Consider the following 19,722-nt stretch of genomic DNA (forward strand, 5'->3'; position numbering starts at 1 on the left):
CTCAGTTTAATACTACCGTCTTCAACAGAATTGGAGCATTTTTATCATTCAAATCATAGAGCAGAACTAAGTCGCTAATACAACAGTTTAACACAACGTGGAATATACAGAACATGTTCCAATGTGATTTATTAAGTGCTATAATATTTCTAACTTCTGCATCTTTTCTAATGAAAATCTCCTTACAACCACCCCATGGAGTTGAATTAGTGGAAGTGCCTATCAATGCTTATAAAGTACAGGGTGCACCTAGCTTGCAGTGGGCACTTTTCCAGCTGGCGCTGTGCGTGGGAGAGGGCTGGCTGTCTGTCGTTGGCTAAAAAGAGGCGCTCGCGAATTCTTTTTCATGGTGTCACGTTGTCTAAGGGACACCGCACTGAACGACGCAGAGTGATGGTATTTTCATAATGTTGTGCACTTGCACAACACTCCCACAGTGCTACCGACTTTGTGGCGCTGTCATAGAATCTTCGCTTTCACTTTTCCATGACATGTGTTTCTATTTGAAGTACAGGGTAGATAACCAACTATGTTCATTGTTAATATTTCGGTATTTCCTTTATGTTTAACTATCTCTCTCCCTAACTCGGATTTAGCGACATCAAGGTGACGTATTTTTGCGAATCAGAGAATGTACAACATATTGTCACTCGTGCTATAGTGAGCACGCACGTTTGATACCGATGATGATGTCAAAGTAAATGACCGCGTGCAGTGCTGTGCTCTAACTCCATACAGCACACTTCAACCAAATTGCTTGTTGCTCAGTGAAGGAGAATGCTTCGTCAACCTTTGAGTTTTTATAACACCAAGTGATGCCGCTGTCTATATAGAGAGCTGTGACGGGAGGCAAGCATTCACTAACACTGAAATGTGATGTCAAGTGCTGGTAGTGCGTGACACAGTCTCTCGACGACTGCGATTCTTCGAATTCAAAAATGTTATAATAATTATTGGGATGTAACATCCCAAAACCACGATTTGATTATGAGACACGCACTAGTGAAGAGCTCCGGAAATTTTGACCACCTCTTTAACGTGCACCTAAATCTAAGCATACGGTCCTCAAGCATCCTCGCTTTCATCTAAAATGCGGCCGCCATGGTAGGGATTCCATCCTGAGACCTGAGGGTCAGCAGTCAAGCGCCATAACCACTAGATCACGTTGCGAAAATGGAGATAGGAAGACGTCACAATTGCTGGATTTGAGAAAGTACTGACCACAGTTGGTTTTCAAATTACTTTGTTATTCTGGTTGCCGTCAAACTTTGGATTTCATCTTTAGCAGAAGTAATAAGCAGGCTTCTTGTTAACTGAAATGAACATGCGTGGTTGCAAATCCTGCTGAAGCAGTCTTATGTCGAGTATGATGATTCTTAGGAAATGGTCACGGCGGCAGAGATGGTGAATTTCGTCTGCCCGCTGATTAATTTCGCCATCGTCAAGCGTCCAGAACTACACGTCCCAAAAACAAGTACATTTAGCGCTAAAAAAAACAGACACATGTGAGAGACAGGACAGGCGCTTGTTACGCGTTCGTCACGTCTGCGCACCAGTGTGGTATTTATTCCATTGCAACCCTTGCAATAGACCAGTTGATAGTAGCGCCTGTCCTGTCTCTCACATGTGTCTGTCTTTTTTTAGCGCTAAACCACGATGTTAGGTACTCACCAACTCGCCCAACAACAAGTTCTTATCAAGTACATTCAGAGCACGTCCTACCTACTTGAGAAGCAGAGAAGATGTAAGAAAGTGCCCCGAGGACAAGAAACCTGATTATCAGAAAAAAAGTCACTTGTTAAGCCTTTTTTGCCCTGTTGCAACCCAACTTTGAAATAACATTTTTTAGATGTTAGAGCTTTCAGACATAGTTCCACCTATTTCAGTAGTGTCAGACATTGAAATGTGATCAGTTTTTTGAAGCTTACACATTTATAACGTTTTTATTGTGTGCGGTGAAGCCATACTTTACAATATTTTGGTGCTGTGTCCAGTGCTATCCCAGCAGCACGCAATTTTTCCACAACACAGAAGCAACTTTCTCAATGTGGCGGCAACGTTGTGTCAATATATGGTGCTACAAGGGTACCTTATAGTATCTGAATTTTCGTCTGGACTGATATTCAACACAGCTTACTAAAATACATATGGCTCAATATAACATGTATTATTCTTCTTAATTATATTCATTGGATTGCTCTTTTTAGAACATTTGCAGAGTAAATAATATAACCGTGTAACCTAATGATATAATGCAGTTTTTTACTCCGCAGAAAGGAAAGATTTCTAACTCATGTGATTTTTATCTAGATCATTGATACTTTCCGCTAGTATATAAAACTGTCGAACAAACATCTTGCATATTTAAGATCATCTTTCTTTTTTAAATACCAAGCAATTCTTAGCGAACCTCAGGCATATTTGGCGTTTCTATCTATCTATCTATCTATCTATCTATCTATCTATCTATCTATCTATCTATCTATCTATCTATCTATCTATCTATCTATCTATCTATCTATCTATCTATCTATCTATCTAGTCTATCTAGCCGCCTACGTCTGGGCGCTCTCCCGGTCGTCTCCGTAGGTTGCAATACACCAAAATTTAGATAGCATAGGATGAGTGTATGACGAACATGATCCACTGGAGATGACATGAATAACGCAAAATACCTGTTGCGTACGTCATGAAACCCCTTCACTCAGTCACTTGTAGCACATACCCGCATACCAGTGTTCATGTTATGCGGGTATGTGCCACAGGAGATAGCAGAGTCTCAATCAACGCAGTAACCGTGAACATACGCATGGACAGGGAAGGAGAGTGATTAATAGTAATTGTTGGCGTTTTACGCCTCAAAACCACGATATGATTATGAGAGACGCCGTAGTGAAGGGCTGCGGAAAATCTGACCATCTGGTATTCCTTAGGCTGCACTGACATCGCAAAGTAGACGGGTCTCTAGCATTTCGACTCCATGGAAATGCGACCGCCGCAGCCGGGATCGAACCCGCGATCTTCGGGTCAGCAGCCGAGCGCCGTAACCACTACACCACAGCATCCTACGCAAGGAAATTAGGGAACTGAAAACAGAGCACCCCTGGAAGACGCGGGGCTTCCATTCACTCATCAACGTGGTTCGCAACGTCCAGCACATCGATTACGCGAAACCGGAGTCAATGCTTCCTACAATAACACCGCCGAGAGGATCATGTCCCTCCTGATTACTGGTGACTTCAGCATTGATTCATCAAAACCCATCAATGCCTGGTCCACAGACGTCATCAAACACGGATTGGATGTGGACAGGGCATCACAAGACCTCAGTGTCACGTCCAGGACAGAAGGCATCATAAATCATTTCTTCGTAAAAGCCATCCGCAGTTTCCACTACTCTAATATACCTCGCACTTCTCTTCACTTAGACCATTCGTAGCCGCGATCACAAACGTATCCGATAACAAGTCCTCTCCAGCTGCTGTTGGTCACTGTTTACGGTGATGATGACCTTATTGAAGAACTGCCAAGAACCCCTTCCACATATGCACAGTGGTTCGTGAAACGTGCGTGCGATCTCCGTCATAACGGATAAGTATAAACATAAGAACTGTTACGCAACGCTAACAACTGCAACTGTGACTGTAACGTACGTGCAGTACGACTGCGCGTGCCACTCGGCTGTGTCTATATCTAGGGAATGTTTTGTGAATAAAGCTTAGTTGCGAGTTGCCTCTTTCCTATGCATCTGTGTTCTTTCAATGTCCTATTCGAATTTGCGCTATCCAGTATTGAAGAATGTAAGCGTTTCATATAAGCTTACCGCGTTCGCTGTTTGTAACACCTATGTTGCTGTTGGCATAGTTAAGCAACTGTAAACGTCTGGTTATATAGTACTTGTAAAACTCTTCAAAATATGTATGCGCGTATGCCATTTGCACATTTCTCTAATGTCATTCCGCAACGTTTCGCTCAATGTGAAAAAGTGCGAAACAGTCACCCTCCTGAGCATGCTTCGCATAACGTCGATTCCCACGGTGCGTGCGATCTGCCGATTTTTTTTTCCTTTATTCTTATGGGCACAACATTAGAAGTGTTCTATGCAATGTTGAATAAATTTTCGCACCACCACTGTGATCTAGTGGTTATGGCAGTCTGCTGCTGACCCGAAGGTCGCGGGATCAAATCCCGACCGCGGCGGCTGCATTTTCGATGGAGGCAAAAATGTTGGATGCCTGTGCACTTAGAATTAGGTGCACGCTAAAGATCCCCAAGTGGTCAAAATTTCCGGAGCCCTCTACACGGTGTCCCTCATAATCATATCGTGGATTTGGGGCGTCAAACCCCAGATATTATTGCGATAGCAATATAATAGACACCCTCGGCTGATTTTTGCCTTCGCCGTCTGTCAACGCCGTCTTGTGCCGGATATATATATATATATATATATATATATATATATATATAACAGGCAAAAAGCAGAATAAAGCAGAAGAAAAAATTTTTGACGTACCTTACCACGGATTCCAACCAGCAACCCCTCGCTGCCCAGCGCGCTGCGTTAGACAACTCAGCCACACGCTTTGTATTCGCCGGCGAAATAACGGCGAGCTATTTATATACATCATGTACTGCTGGTGGTAAGCAAATGTCCGAGGAGCGTTGCGTGATACTTTCAATTTGAAAACTGCCCTTGAGTCGCGCACAACAAAGTGTCCTTTTCTGTACCCACTCGTGATGTGGAAGGGGAAAAAAAGAAAGAACACCGTGTCATTTTCGTCTTTTAAGCCTATCTTACACGTTTGGGGAGAGGGAGGGGTAGGTGCGATATCTGACTGAGTGCCCCACTATTTTTCGCGAACGCTAACCACCGGTGATGTATTTTAGGAGTCCATTGTACGGATTCGTTGGCAGGAGGTAAACTTCTCGTAGAGAATTTTAGCAATATGTGGGGCATGAGAAGCAGGGCGCCGAATTTCTGTGGCATGCAGAGAACACCGCGAGCTACGTGATTGTTTGCTCCGCCTTCCCCGTTGTTACAGGCGCCGTCATATAATATAGCACAGCCTTGTGCCCTGCACCAGAACGCCTTTGGTGTGCCTGCAGTGATAAGGTGACTTTTGCTTCATGAATTCGGCGCAGACATTTAGTTAGGTGCACAGTGATATCGAGGTTCTCCCCAATCCAAATATAGGCTCCCGAAAAAAAAACGCCAGGCCTGCGCGGGAAGCGCAGTACAGTCACAGCGAAAGCTGAAAGAGCGGCATTTCTAAAGCCCGTTATAAACTGTCTTGTGGCCACTATTACAAGTACACTAGCAACGTACCACTACGCCACAAATCATAATTTTTGGGAAGTTGGGAAGCACCCACCGCTATTCTGCGGAGAAGCGAGGTACCATCTGTGAGGTATTATGTGCAGTTTGTTATTGCGGTGGTTGATGACGATGAAGATTTGTAGTTGAACCCTTTCTAATGTGTTGGAAGCTTTAAACGACCCACTAGTTACGTAATTCATGTTGTGTGACGCCCGGTCGTTATTTAACTGTCCCACCACGCTTTATAACCTACGTTAAACGGAGAAACGGAGAGCGAGAGAGAGAAGGAAATAACTTTATTGAGAGCCTGAGGAAATGGATCATGGGAGCCTTATGGGCTTCCTTGGCAACCTATAGAAGTGCACTTGCCAGGAACCCACTACGCTATAAATCATCATAATTTTTGTGAAGTAGAGAAGCAGCCACTATGCAATTTTTCGTCATTCTGCGGAGAACCGTGGTACTGGCTAAACACATGTAAGGCATAATGTGCACTTTGTTGATGCTGTGGCTGATTACGATGAAGAATTATAGTAGACGCCTTTGTAATGGTTTGGAAGCACTCAACAACCCACTCGTTGCGCAATTTGCATTGTGTGACGCCTGGTTACAGCTGTATAACATACGTTGACGCGGCAGCGCGAGGGGGAGGGGCGAAGAACTTTACTGAGACCCCGAGGAAATGGAAATGCGCTTGTGGGCTTCCTTGGCAACCAATACAAGTGTACTTGCGAGGAACCCACTACGCTCTAAATCATTGTAATTTTACTGAGACCCCGAGGAAATGGATCATGCGCTTATGGGCTTCCTTGGCAACCAATACAAGTGCACTTGCGAGGAACCCACTGCACTATAAATCAGTATAATTTTTGAAAAGTAGGGAAGTAGGCACTATGCCATTTATCATCATTCCACGGAGAGCCGTGGTACCTGCGAAACGCATGTAAGGCTTCATGCGCTTTGTTGATGCTGCGCCTGATAACGATGAAACAATATGGCAGAGCCCTTTGTAAAGGTTGGAAGCATTCAACAACCTACTCGTTGCGCAATTCGCATTGTGTGACGCCTGGTTACAGAATTCGTGTTGTACGATGCTTGGTGCTTATTTTACTCTTCTACCACACTATACACTCCGTTCACTGCGACTGGCGCGCCACCGCGCGGCCGTCAGAGAAGGTAGACGTTGAGAGCCCGAGCAGAAGCGAACGCTTTCCCGTGCCCGCTAGCACGCAGTTGTAGGTGTTCTGTGACGCAGTCATGGACTGATGCGTCGCCGGTTGTACCAACAGGCACACGTCGTGCCCTGCGGTAACGTTGTTTCACCGTTTCTCAACTCCTCCGTGCTTAATTGGGCAGCGGCAAAAGTGGATCACGGCTGTGCGACGAAAAAAGTTAGCTTGGTTCCCGCTCCCTCTGCCGTCTCGCGTTCTGCGGTTTTGTTTTTCTTGTGCCGCTAGCATCAGTACATTTCAGCCATGATGGAACAAACTGGGAGCCCTCTCGGCACGCGAAGATATGCAGTGCACATTTTGTGGGGGGTGTGCCGTCCAAGGATGTGTCGTCCCCGTCGTACGTGCCAACGGTATTTCCTGACGAGTATCGTAAGCGGTCCGAGCTTGCCGAAGATATGTTGATAGTCAGCTGTCGTGTCGTCGTAATGTTTCTTCTACGTCCCGTGCTTTACGTTCGCGCTGTTCCTGCAGACATGATTTTAGTGCTGGCGGAAGCGCAGCTGTTCAAGTAGATATGGGCTAACTGGGAGTCGATCCCCTTCCGCCGAGATGTTGAGAGACAAAAATGTCAGGTGGGCGCGGCTCTTCGGAAAGATCCTAGTATTAAAACAGAAAGACTACGGCTGGTGTAGCCCTACGGCACTCGGAAGCTTCGAGAGGTCGTGGACCCGAAAACGTAAAAATTGATAAAAAAACAGCGGTAAACACAAGACACAGTGAGAGGAAACGACGGGACACTCACTGTGTCCGGTGTTTACCGCTGGCTTTTTTTATATCGATTTTGAAAATGTACCAACTAGCCCAGTCCAACGCATTTTCGGTACCGAAAATGTTTCTGCACCTGTGCGCTAGAGCGTAGCTTGGGTTACAACAGAGTTTGCGCAAATTATAAAAGCGCAGTGAGCTCGCGCAGAGGAGAGAGCCAAGAGCGGAAGCACTTTAAGTTGTTGATACTTGTAGTAAAGAGCTGACCCTGTAATCATTCGGCGTTGATGAAACGAACAAAGTGTGCAGCTTGTAGACAAATATGCATACGGAACTAAAATCGAGGCTCTTTATTTTCATCTTAGATCTGGCCGTCGTTGCAGTTTTCTGCGAACGCTGTTGCGACGGAAGCGCAATGTTTGTTTGAGAAAGAAGCATGAACAACGAAAGAGGTTGTAGCGAATGAGGGAGACTGCCCGCTACGCAATAATTCTTTCTCTTTTGAATTGGCGAAGTACCAATGCGCGTCCGCAAAGCAGCACGTACAATTGCGCAGCTACACACATTGTTGATGATGTTGCTGATGAAGATGATTAATTATGCCTGTGCGCTTTGTAATTGGTGGGCCTGTAAAGCAACCGCTGGTTCCACAATTCACATGCTTGGACGCCTGGTGCGATGCTACGTTTCTGCCACGGAATATTACATGCGTTAAGGAGGTTCCTCGCGGTACATGACATTCTTACATGTTTTCGTTTCGAAAGTTTCAGGCACGGTGGTGGCTCTGTGGTCGAACACTTCCTGCTACGCAGAAGTCCTGGATTCGATTCCAAGTGCTTTTACAGCGGCAGCTGTTATCAGATCACAACGGCAGTGGGGTAATTGCTCGGCGCAGCCACCGCCGCCGGTGTCCGTAACCACGATAGCGCGAAATAAGAAAGAAAAAAATATGAAACGAGAATAAAATTTCTAGGCATCAACCTGGGTGACAGATACCACCGGTGGTGCGTCTTATTCTTTGCTTCCACCCTCCACCTACCTAACCATTGGTAAGCAGTCATTCTGTGCTCTCTGCCACGGCTCCGGTGACAGCGATGGTGTTTGGGCCCCTTATATATATTACAGCGAAAGCTGTTATGAGATGACAAGAAGAGCCAATTTTGCCGCCGTAGTTCGTCCGCTGCCGCCGCCGCTGCCCGTACCCACTCTCACACGAAATAAGAAAAACTGAAGATGAACAAATTCTAGGAACGGGTGGTATTTGAAGCCCGGCCCCACTGCATGGCAGTCAAGTATTCTACCACAGGGCCACACTGGCGCTTGAAACTTCTAGCAAAAATGCCCTATACATGGTCTCATGTCGGGCAAGCACTCGTGTTAACATATGTGGTATAGCGTCGTAGAAGTGTAAAATAACAACCAGGAGTCGCACAATGTGTATTGCGCAACGAGTGACCGGGTCGTTCATTGCTTCCAACCCATTACAAAAGGTTCAGCCCTAATTCCTCATCGTAATCAGCCACAGCACAACAAAGTGCACATGATGACTTACAGATGGGTAGCGGGTACCTAGCTTATCCTCAGAATGAAGAATATTGGCATAGTGGGTGCTTCCCTAATTTATGAAAGTGACGATTATTTATGGCGTAGCGGGTACCTTGCATGCGTGCTTGTATTAGTTGCCCCAAGAGAGTCGATTACGGGCTCTATAAAGGCCGCTTTTGCAGCTTTCGCTGTGACTGTGCTGCGTGTTCTGCGCAGACCTGGTGATTTTTACAGCAGAACTCGAGGTTAGCCGTCAGTCGTAGACATAAAAACTAGAGGATTTTAGTGTGTCCGGCACGCCGCTATACCCAAAATGCTTTGCATGTACCGGAATACCGGGTGTGAACTGCGCATGCGCACGCCCGTTAAACATGGCCGCGCCGCCGAAAGCGATTGCCGTCCACCTCGAATCTATCAAGCGGCCGTCGCACGCTCTGTCGCTCGTTATCTCCGAACAGATGCTTTTATTTGCTTTAGGTTCACGTCCTTAAGCTTCAACAGCCAGGTATTCGTGTCGATTCGGCACCGTTTTAGAGAGCCATACTCAAATATTCAATGATGTAGGCTTAGCGATTGACAATTCGGGAATCACGGAGGTCATGCAAAGTGTGCTTGTTACTTGTTTTTATCCTCCATAGCTGGCGCCATTTGACCTGGCGGCAGCTACGGCCCACGCTGTGCGGTAGTACGCTACGCCTTCGGGTTACCGGAATACCGGACAGACTAAAATCCTGTATTATCAAGAACCGGCACGCGCTCAATGACTGACCAAGCATTCTGTACAGATGTTCTGAACAAGAAAAGCCGAAGCGTGCCCACCAGCTCTGCTGTGTCCCCGCTTTTTGCGATTGAGTGCAAGCTGCAGGATTTATTTATTTTTTGTTTGATTATTTATTTGCATCTAGATTGAATTTTCGCTCACTTTAATGCAGATTTCTTGCTCATAACGAACTTTGTCGACACCACCGCCACCACCGGAATTCTTGCGAAACGAGTTTTTAAAGCTATCACGCTAATAAAGCACACTCATTTCATATTCCGGTGCATTCAAGCTTCACGTCCAAGCAGAAAGAAACGAAACGTGTTCACCCGTCGCGCTTTCGGTGGACGTCAAAGAAAAGAAAGCGTCTGACATTCATCATTGATGTGCTATCCATACTGCGTGCGTCGTGCACTGCCCTTTACAACGTAGGAGCAAACAACATGTCACCTGCCCTTTCTTCAAATGTCGTGAATTTTGTGCATGCATCACATTCCGGCTTCTAAAACGAAGCTGACTGTGACATTTCTGTGTTTCTTTCGTTTAGTACTAATATACTAACTTGTAGGTGCTTGATGCTAATAAATGTGATTCGTGTTTTTATTCGGCTGAGTCTAAGCGGGCTGCTTGAAGGACTTCACAGCAAGAATGTCGACTTCGGCAGCTTTAATGCCTTCATATATTTGCGGCGGTTAATTGCTCAGCTAACAGCTTGTAATGTTCCCGTAGTATGTAATGGCATTGGGTAAATGAAGGGGTCTGCATTAGCCGCATGATTGGAGGGGCACGCGCCAGCGCATCTAGCGTTAAAGATACATAGAGTATGAACGAGTGCCCATCGTCGCCGTCCCAGCGCACAGTCGTAAGCCCCGGGAAACAGTACCAAGGTGTCCAGTCACACCAAGGCGCGTCCACCTTTCTTATATGCGTACGCTGCTACAATCACTATCGTTTGCGCACTCTTCATACCTTTTTTTGTAGTTTTATATGCTCCCAATGGCTATACTTATATTGCGTCTCTCTCAACCAAGGCAATGAGACTGTACCGTGTTGGTCAGCAGCGATGGTACAGCACCCGAACGCCGGGACGAACCCTGGGAACCCGTGCATCGAAACAGAATACGGCGATGCAGGTAGCGTTAGAGCTGCCAAGGACTTTCAGAAGCCCGTACCTCCTAAGTCAAGCAGTATTCTTATCAAATGTAACTTTATCGGATGTACCTCCTAGACCAGATAGTTCCTAAGGTCCTCCGAATGGTTTCTAAGATCTTCCGCCATCCTACAACTCCTAAAGGTACCCCGCTTGTCGACACACATGGCCCCGTTCGCGCTCGGCCACCCGTCCGTTGACTTCGAACAGGTGCCCGTTCCTAACCAGCTGCCCGCAGCATAGCAGCGACATTGGCGGCACACACCGCTGGTAGCCCGGTTTATCAGGTATCCTGTCTGCCGAGATGCTCCAAACTGCCCAGTCACAGTGCACGGCATGCGTAGTTCGGGGCATTCTTAGGCACGGTCCATCACAAGTCGGATGCTTCACCCACGTGGCAGAAAGCAGATGAGCCACGATGACCACGTCTCCTCTCTTTTGTTAAGGAAATTTAGTTGTACCCTCTCCGGAAGCGCCCGCTGAATCATTCCCATTGTCGGCCACCAATCTGCGAGAACCTTTTAACCAGGGAAAAGTGCCAGCACTGTTGTGGCGGCCGTCGCTACTTTATAGTTGCTGCGACCTAAATTCCTCAAGAGAGGAACTGTCAACGATAAGCTACCTACTGCTTCATACGCGCCACCGCTAACTATTAACGACGATGTTCTCCTGGACACAGCGGTCATGTTACAGCCTCTTATTTCCCAGACTTACACTGGACGCTGCATGTGTCTGGTACACCGGGAGGCATCTTTAGCACACGTCCTTGAGTTAGCTAGACACTTATTAAACTAGCTGGCATTCTAATACGAATCGTCTCAGCATAGCCAAAGAAAGAAATGACGCAGTAGGAAAACTGAACATTAAATGCGAAGCATTTATCCGCGAACGCAAGGAACTTTGACCGTTCGCTCGCATGACAGTGTATGGTGCTCGGGCCATCACCTAATCGGACACGACCCGTCACGAAGGCCGCTGGGGACCGCGGAAAGGCACGAAGAGAGGGGCACGTGAGTGTCTTTTGATGGTTTACCTTCACCTAGTCACGTGACACCACGCCAGCGAGAAGAGCGCAGGTGCGACACCTCTCCGCAGCGGATCACGTGTCGTGACGTGGCGCCTGCCACACTCGCGCTCCGGCGGCTCGAGGCCATTGCGACGCCATTAATCTACTTGGGAGACAATCGTACTAGAGCTTTCGCTCTAAAAGTGCTTTGTGTAAGGTAATCTGAGTCGTATACAAAGCATGAGAGTGCCGATGCATTGCAAGATATGAGGATCTAATTGTTACTGAAAATTAGGTGTGAATTGCGCGGAGAACTTTTACTTTTGTTTAGCGTAAAATTTAGGAAGTACAATGTTTGCCACGCAGTAATCTGTCAGCTGGTTGATGAGAATACCGTCCGCATAAAGCATTTCACTTATGTTTTGCGTGCATGAGCCAGAGCCAGCGTGCTTGTCGCAAGCTGTGCGACAGTTGGATATACGTTTCCAAATAAAAATTTGAACAGATCTGCTTATGGAGCAAGCTGCTGCATAAAATAGGGAGCATATTTCTGTCCTTTAGCGTGGCGATGGGGTAATAGAAATGGAAAGGTTATGTATGTGGGTGTTCTGCAAACCACTCTCTTTTACTGCCGTTGTATTCGCGGCAGTTGTATCCGTACTTTAGTTTTATTTACAGTCTGCGTATTACTGACGTTAGTGAAAATTTTTGAAAATGATTTTAGGGCCATATTCCGTGCGTCAGTGCGCCACGTTCTACCGTCCTGTGTGCCAGTCCCACAGCGCAGAGCTGCCATGGCTCAGTAATAATGTATATAATTAGGCCACGCCACTGCGTTTTTCGATATGGATGGTTCATCAATTTATCGCAGTTTCAGACATCGCTCGTGTGAGGTTCATGGGTACAAACATTCTCGTACGGTTGTTATTGATTCCACCTCCTGTTTACGTGAAAGGGCAGACACGTAGCTCTGCGCTCATAAATCTTTTTATGCACTTTCTAAAAGCCCACGTCCCATGTTATGCGCACGAAGCTGTAGAAAGGACAAACAATACGGTGTCTAAACCTAGCTACGTCAAACTTTGCACTAAACAAACCATGATCATCACACGCGAAGAATTTCTCAGTAACCTTTAGCCACTTTGATCTATCTATCTATCTATCTATCTATCTATCTATCTATCTATCTATCTATCTATCTATCTATCTATCTATCTATCTATCTATCTATCTATCTATCTATCTATCTATCTATCTATCTATCTATCTATCTATCTATCTATCTATCTATCTATCTATCTATCTATCTATCTATCTATCTATCTATCTATCTATCTATCTCACCGCCTACGACTTTATGCTCTTGTGGCCGTTTCATTAACATGATGTATACCAAAAATGGTTTGGAATGACATTAGTGTACGAAATACTTAAGTGATTGGTCGTTACGTGAAAATCGTGGTTATATGCATACTATGTACAGGTGCGCTGTAAAGTTCCCTGGTTTCATAATATGAAACGTACAATATAAGTTTCATACCAAGCTAATAAAACGTATATTGTTGAATATACAACGCATTTCGCGTCATTTATATCTCTCATACTCACGCGATGTCAAGTTGGGTAATTTACTAAAACTGGCATGGAATGAGTATTGCAAACACAAATGACGGGAAATACGTTGTATATTCAGCATTATGCGTTTCATTATCTTGATATATACAGTAGAACGCCTCTGTAACTTCACTTACTGCAACGTTTTCCCATTTGTTCGGTGTGTTCCACCGGCCCCGGCAGAGCTGCCATAGGATGCAATGTATCGAGAACCAAGCTTTTATGTCGCAATCTTTGACCGTTCTCTTATGATACGTCGCAAAGTGCGCTCCAAGAGCCGGCCTAGTCACCACAAAAGAGAGCGGCCATGTTGATTTTTCACTCAGCTTGGCCTGGCTCGACCGTAACATTGGCTGCATGAGTTGCGCAAGCAACACGCATAACGTACATCATGTTGCCTCGAAAAAATGCGTAGCACTCGAGATTCATATTGAAAACATGGCGCCTTTGACGTAATTGATTTTAAACTTGCTTTTACCGTTAGCGAAAGCAAGCCCTTTGAGACAGGCGTTGCTTCCGCCGTCGCTTTGGCGTGGACTCACCATCATCGTTAATTGTCTGAACACTTCGCACAGTTCGCGGTCGGACTCGTCGCACTGGTTGTGTTGCGTGTGCTTACTTCTTCCATGCCTACAACTGGTGGTGCCAAAAAATCGCAAATGTTGATTACATTTCGGTGGGTGACGCTATTATCAGGTGCGGGGGTGTACGCGTCGACTAGATCGGGGCTGAATGCGCCAGTGACGAAGGTAGGTGTTGGTGGATCAAGGGCTATTTTCTTCGACGATCGCTTCCCGCATTACGTTCACTTTAGCGAGGGATTCAACCATTATCGCTCGCAGACGCTGATGCATCCGCTGAAAGTATCGCTATGGTATCGCCTAAAGTCATCGTTTCCCGGATGCCGGCCTTGGTACCACTGGGTTTATTAAAATGATACGACACTGTAGGTGCTTGGAAAACCTTTCCTGCTGATTGTGCGTTAGTAAACGCATCAGGAAATGTTGCAGGGTTTGTACAAGCAAATTCTGTACAACTAGATATTTTAACATGAAAGTGTTTTATGCCAGGGCCCACCAATACTTTCATGACGTATTTCCGTCACGGAAGTGGGTCAAATAAATGAACGCCATCAGATGGCAAAGAAAAAGCTATGTTCCGTTGACAGGAGTCGAACCCACGACCTCTTGGTCCGCGACGACGGCCGACGGGAGTTTAGCCCACTGAGCCTCCGCCAAACACACAACGGAGGCTACATGAAAGCGCCTTTTATATTTCACACTCTCCTCTCGCATTTTTCTTAGATCGATGGTGGATGCTATGAGCGTCCCCTTTATAACCGGCGGTGACAAGTGCGCCACCAGGCTCGAAAAGGAAGCATAGCTGATCCCTCCCTCATACGAATCGGCAAAACAGGAAAGTGAAACGTGTTCTCACAGAAGTAGTTGAGTGTGTATGATGGATTGATATGCGACAACTTGTACGATGTCTATTGTTGTTTGGCAGGTATAGCACCGCTATACCTCCTAAATAACTCCGTCCCGACGATTGCAACGCCCATGGTCATGATTTAACCCTTGCGGTAGCTGAGGTTCTTAACATACACCTGGATACCGTATGCGGTGAATCCCGCGCAAATGTGAGTCACAAACGAGCGCATCAATAAAGCGCGCGCGCGGCCGCTTTCAGAGGACAACGGGAATACACGGCACCAACCATTCGCTCAAGAAGCGCGCTCAACAAAAAACAAGTATCAAAAGACGCCGGCGCGCCGACGCTCCTCCTCGCCCGCTCGAAACAGCCGTAGACAACCAGCCGCCTCGGATCAAACGCGCGGCAAGGTCTCGAAAGATCGCGAGTGAAAGCATGCTGCAACGCCTAACGACGCCACCGCGATTGAAACCGACGAAAAAAATCTCGCCCTTGACCTAGGGCTGTGCTGCACGCCGAAGAACACTCCCGACGTTTCTAGAACCCGGGGGAGAGGGAATATAAGCGTGCACCGACGACCAGCGAGCAGTCAGTCAGTCGGTCCGGAGATGGTGGCCGTTTTCTATTGGCCGCTCTGTGGCTCCGTCAGCCAAAGACGTGTTTATGAAGTTGTGCGGTCAGTCGATCGTCGACCTGGAAGAATCGCATGACGACGCCGTGTGAGTTACGTGAGTGTTTCCTAGAAGAGAAACATTCGGCACCGTCGACGGAAGGAACCATGACGATCAGCGCTGGAGTTTGCGTGAACGTTTCCTGGAAGAGAAGCATTCAAGTTACGACCAAGAATTGTGGACTGGATTCGTGGTTGAATATTCAGGACTTTAACTGTTCTTGAATAGGTTGTAATGCATGAGAGTGCAATTGCAGCGCGTGATCTATTCGTTTAGTTCCCGCTGTGGTAACACCACCTGAGTTATATTGTGAAGTTAGTGAAGTTTTAACTGGTACCAGCCGAGAGTGCATATTTGTGTGACGCTTGTACTGCCTTAACTGAGAATATATTTTGTTTGTGTTATCAATTCTTGGCTCTGACTCGGTCTTTGGACCACAACCTGCGTTTGCTGGCTCACTAAAAGGACGAACTCTAAATTATCCGCGGTTTTCGTGGTTCGTTTCGGGGGGCCGATACATCAGCCCTTGGACTCTGCCCGGTGATTGCCCACCCGATTAAGGGAACTAGTGACAAGGTGGCATCATCAAACACTGGTACTCTATGTGCCATCCTTCAAAGCTTCGTGAAACGCGAAGGGAAACGCGACATGCGTCGTGTCTTCCCTGTAGCCTGGCCGTTCATTCTCACTTGGCGAGCGGGGAACGTGGTGCGACAAATAGACGAGCGCCGGAGAGCTATTCTTTTTAATATGGATAAATGCTATGAGCGAGGCTTGGGCTAAAGCCGCCACCACGCGGTACGTTAAAGCGTTGACGAAATTACCCTTCTCCTATTGGAAACACGCCCAAATTGGACGGTTGCAGCAACGGCGCGTTGCCGGAAGTAATTGCGGGTGCCACGCATTACTTCTATGTACCACCACGGCCGCTCGATGACAAAGACACGGTGCGGCCTGCTGCGTGGAGCGGATACTGCGTCGCGCGCCTAGTGCTCCTGGCTGCCGCCGCGGCTCCACCAGTGGGGGAGCCTCTGGGGAGACCGAAAGCGAGAGCGCCGGTATTATTGCAGCGGATCGCGGCTTGACAGCGCAGCAGCTATGCGCTTGTTAGTTTCTAAAGGGTTACAATAAACTTGTTATAGCGTTAACTATATTGGCATTCGTCCTACCGAATGTGCGCCGGCGATGCTTCAACCTAAATATAGCAAGTGTTAGTTTTATCTGAAGTGGTTGCTGGTGCGAGTTGTGATTGTTCGCGTCATGTTTTCTCTCTTTTGTTGCCGTTCACCCTTGATAATGTATGTTTGTGCAATAGTTATTTTATCAACAGGAGAGTCGCTCATTGACAGGTGCGGTTGTATTTCCGTAATGACTGTTGCTCACACCTCAGAAACAAAAGCATTGTAATCATAAGGGGAGTCATAATTGCTTTATTGCACGTGCGTGGAAAAAGGATCACTGTGTTATTGGAATCAGAGGCGCAGCACTTTCCTGGCCAGAGGTTTTACAGCGAAAGCTGTCATGAGATCATTTCACCGGCCGTTTTTGGCGCCGTAGTTGTCCGCCGCCGCCGCCGCCGCCGCCGGTGTCCGTAACCAGTATCGCTCGAAATAAGAAAAAAAAACGAAATAAGAAAAAATTCCAGGATGGTACGAGGTTCGAACCTGGGCCCTTTGCGTGGGAGCCAAGTATTCAACCTCTGAGCCATGCCGGTGCTTGAAACTGCTTTGCAAAAAGGTCCTATACAGGCTTCATGTCGGGAAGGAACCACATTAGCATATGCAATATAGCGTGGTAGAAGAGTAAAATAAGCACCAACCGTCGCACAACACGAATTCTGTAACGAGGCGTCACACAATGCGAATTGCGCAATGAGTAGGTTGTTCAATGCTTCGAACCCATTAGAAAGGGCTCTGCCATAATTCTTCATCTTCATCAGGCACAGCATCAACAAAGTGCGCATAATGCCTTACATGCGTTTAGCAGGTACCAACGCTCTCCGCAGAATGACGAAAAATGGCACAGTGCCTGCTGCCCTACTTCTCAAAAATTACAATGATTTATAGCGTAGTGGGTTCCTCGCAAGTGCACTTGTATTGGTTGCCAAGGAAGCCCATAGGCGCATGATCCACTTCCTCGGGGTCTCAGTGAAATTACAATGATTTATAGCGTAGTGGGTTCCTCGAAAGTGCACTTGTATTGGTTGCCAAGGAAGCCCATAAGCGCATGATCCATTTCCTCGGGGTCTCAGTAATGTTCTTCGCCCCCTCCCCCTCCGTCTCTCTTCCACGTCAACGTATGCTATACAGCATGATGGGAGAGGGAAATAGCGACCGGGCGTCACCTAATGCTAATTACATAACTGGTGGGCCGTTTAAAGATTCCAACCCATTACAAAGGGCTGAGCCATAATTCTTCATCGTCATCAGTCGTCGCGTCAACAAAGTGCACATAATGCCTTACAGACGTGTAGCTGGTGCCTCGCTCTCCGCAGAATGACGAAAAATGGCACAGTGCCTGCTGCCCTACTTCTCAAAAATTACAACGATTTATAGCGTAGTGGGTTCCTCGCAAGTGCACTTGTACTCGTGTTGGTTGCCAAGGAAGCCCATAAGCGCATGATCCACTTTCTCGGGGTCTCAGTGAAATTACAATGATTTATAGCGTAGTGGGTTCCTCGCAAGTGCACTTGTATTGGTTGCCAAGGAAGCCCATAAGCGCATGATCCATTTCCTCGGGGTCTCAGTATTGTTCTTCGCCCCCTCCCCCTCCGTCTCTCTTCCACGTCAACGTATGTTATACAGCATGACGGGAGAGGGAAATAGCGACCGGGCGTCACCTAATGCAAATTACATAACTGGTGGGCCGTTTAAAGATTCCAACCCATTACAAAGGGCTGAGCCATAATTCTTCATCGTCATCAGTCGTCGCGTCAACAAAGTGCACATAATGCCTTACAGACGTGTAGCTGGTGCCTCGCTCTCCGCAGAATGACGAATAATGGCTTAGTAGGTGCTTCCGAACTTCTTAAAAATTGTGATTTATGGCGTAGTGGGTACTTCTAGTGTACTTGCATTGTAGACCCAAGAGAGCTTCACGGGCTCTAGAAACGCCGCTCTTCCAGCTTTCGCTGTGACTGTGCTGCAGTTTCAGTGCATGCCTGGCGTTTTTTTGCGCCAAGCGTACGAGACGCTCAGCAGACATATTAACATTTCCTGCCCAGTTGGCAAGAAGCGTTCGAAAGAGCTATCTGTTGAAAACTTTGCAGACTTCCATGACGTGGTCGTCCGCCCCGCAAGTCCACTTTCAGCACTTCCATGGTCATAGAGAACAGCTGGTCACCTTTCAGAATCTCGTAAAAAATATCTGACAGGAATAATATATGATGTTGACAAGCCTCTTATTACAAAACATAGTAATCGGTTTGCCACGTGGGGTACCGCTGTTGAGTGCTCTTCTTCACCACGGTCAATGAAACCAAAAAGTTTGTCGACTTGGTCGTATATGACCCTCTGCCGTATGGCCATCTCGTCAATGATCAGGGAGCAGAATGCTTCTTGCTCTACAGTGAGACCCCTGAGTTCTATGCACAGCCGCTCCTTTAGCAACGAAGTGACGCCGATTACACCTGTTAAATGAGCTACATATTTCTGGAGCGTTGAGCGACAAGGGAGCTGTAAGGTATTTCTGGACCTTGCATGCTCATAACATTTGTTGAAGCATGCCTTCCAGATTAAACATTCCCTTAGAATGACGTCTCTGTAGTGGGACTTCTTCGGCGAGAAACTGCGGAATTGGTTTTGTAACGAACTCGGCAGTCTTGTCACCTTGCGCAGCACCATTGAGCACCTTCATAAAACAGGCAATGTCCGTGTTATTTTCATAAAACTGCGCGCGCTCCTCAGCCTCATCCACTTTTTCTTGAAGAGCCTGCAGTGCTCCTTTTATACGAGCGATCTTCGCTAGCAAGCAGTGCGTTTTTTTAGCTTGTTTTGTCACTTTAACAAGGTCGAATGTAGTTTAACATGATGCATCTGAAAATGATGCCATTTCCACACACGTTTCATCCGCTAGTTAAAAGTTGTTGGGCGTCGTGGCTTTAGTGCTGTCACTTGACGAGCCGTTTTGGCTAATGACAAAACGGTTATTTTGAAGCAGCATTGCCCGAGCACTCGGCACGCGACTGAGCATTATCGGCTTCTATTTCGGAGCGTGGCCGCTTCTTCCTCGGAGCAGGCGTGCTCCTAAGCTCATGTAGCTTGGATAACCGGGGAACACTGTCGGCGCAGCC

Source organism: Rhipicephalus sanguineus, chromosome 8 (genome assembly GCF_013339695.2).
Source record: "Rhipicephalus sanguineus isolate Rsan-2018 chromosome 8, BIME_Rsan_1.4, whole genome shotgun sequence".
In the NCBI taxonomy this organism is placed as follows: Eukaryota; Metazoa; Arthropoda; class Arachnida; order Ixodida; family Ixodidae; genus Rhipicephalus; species Rhipicephalus sanguineus.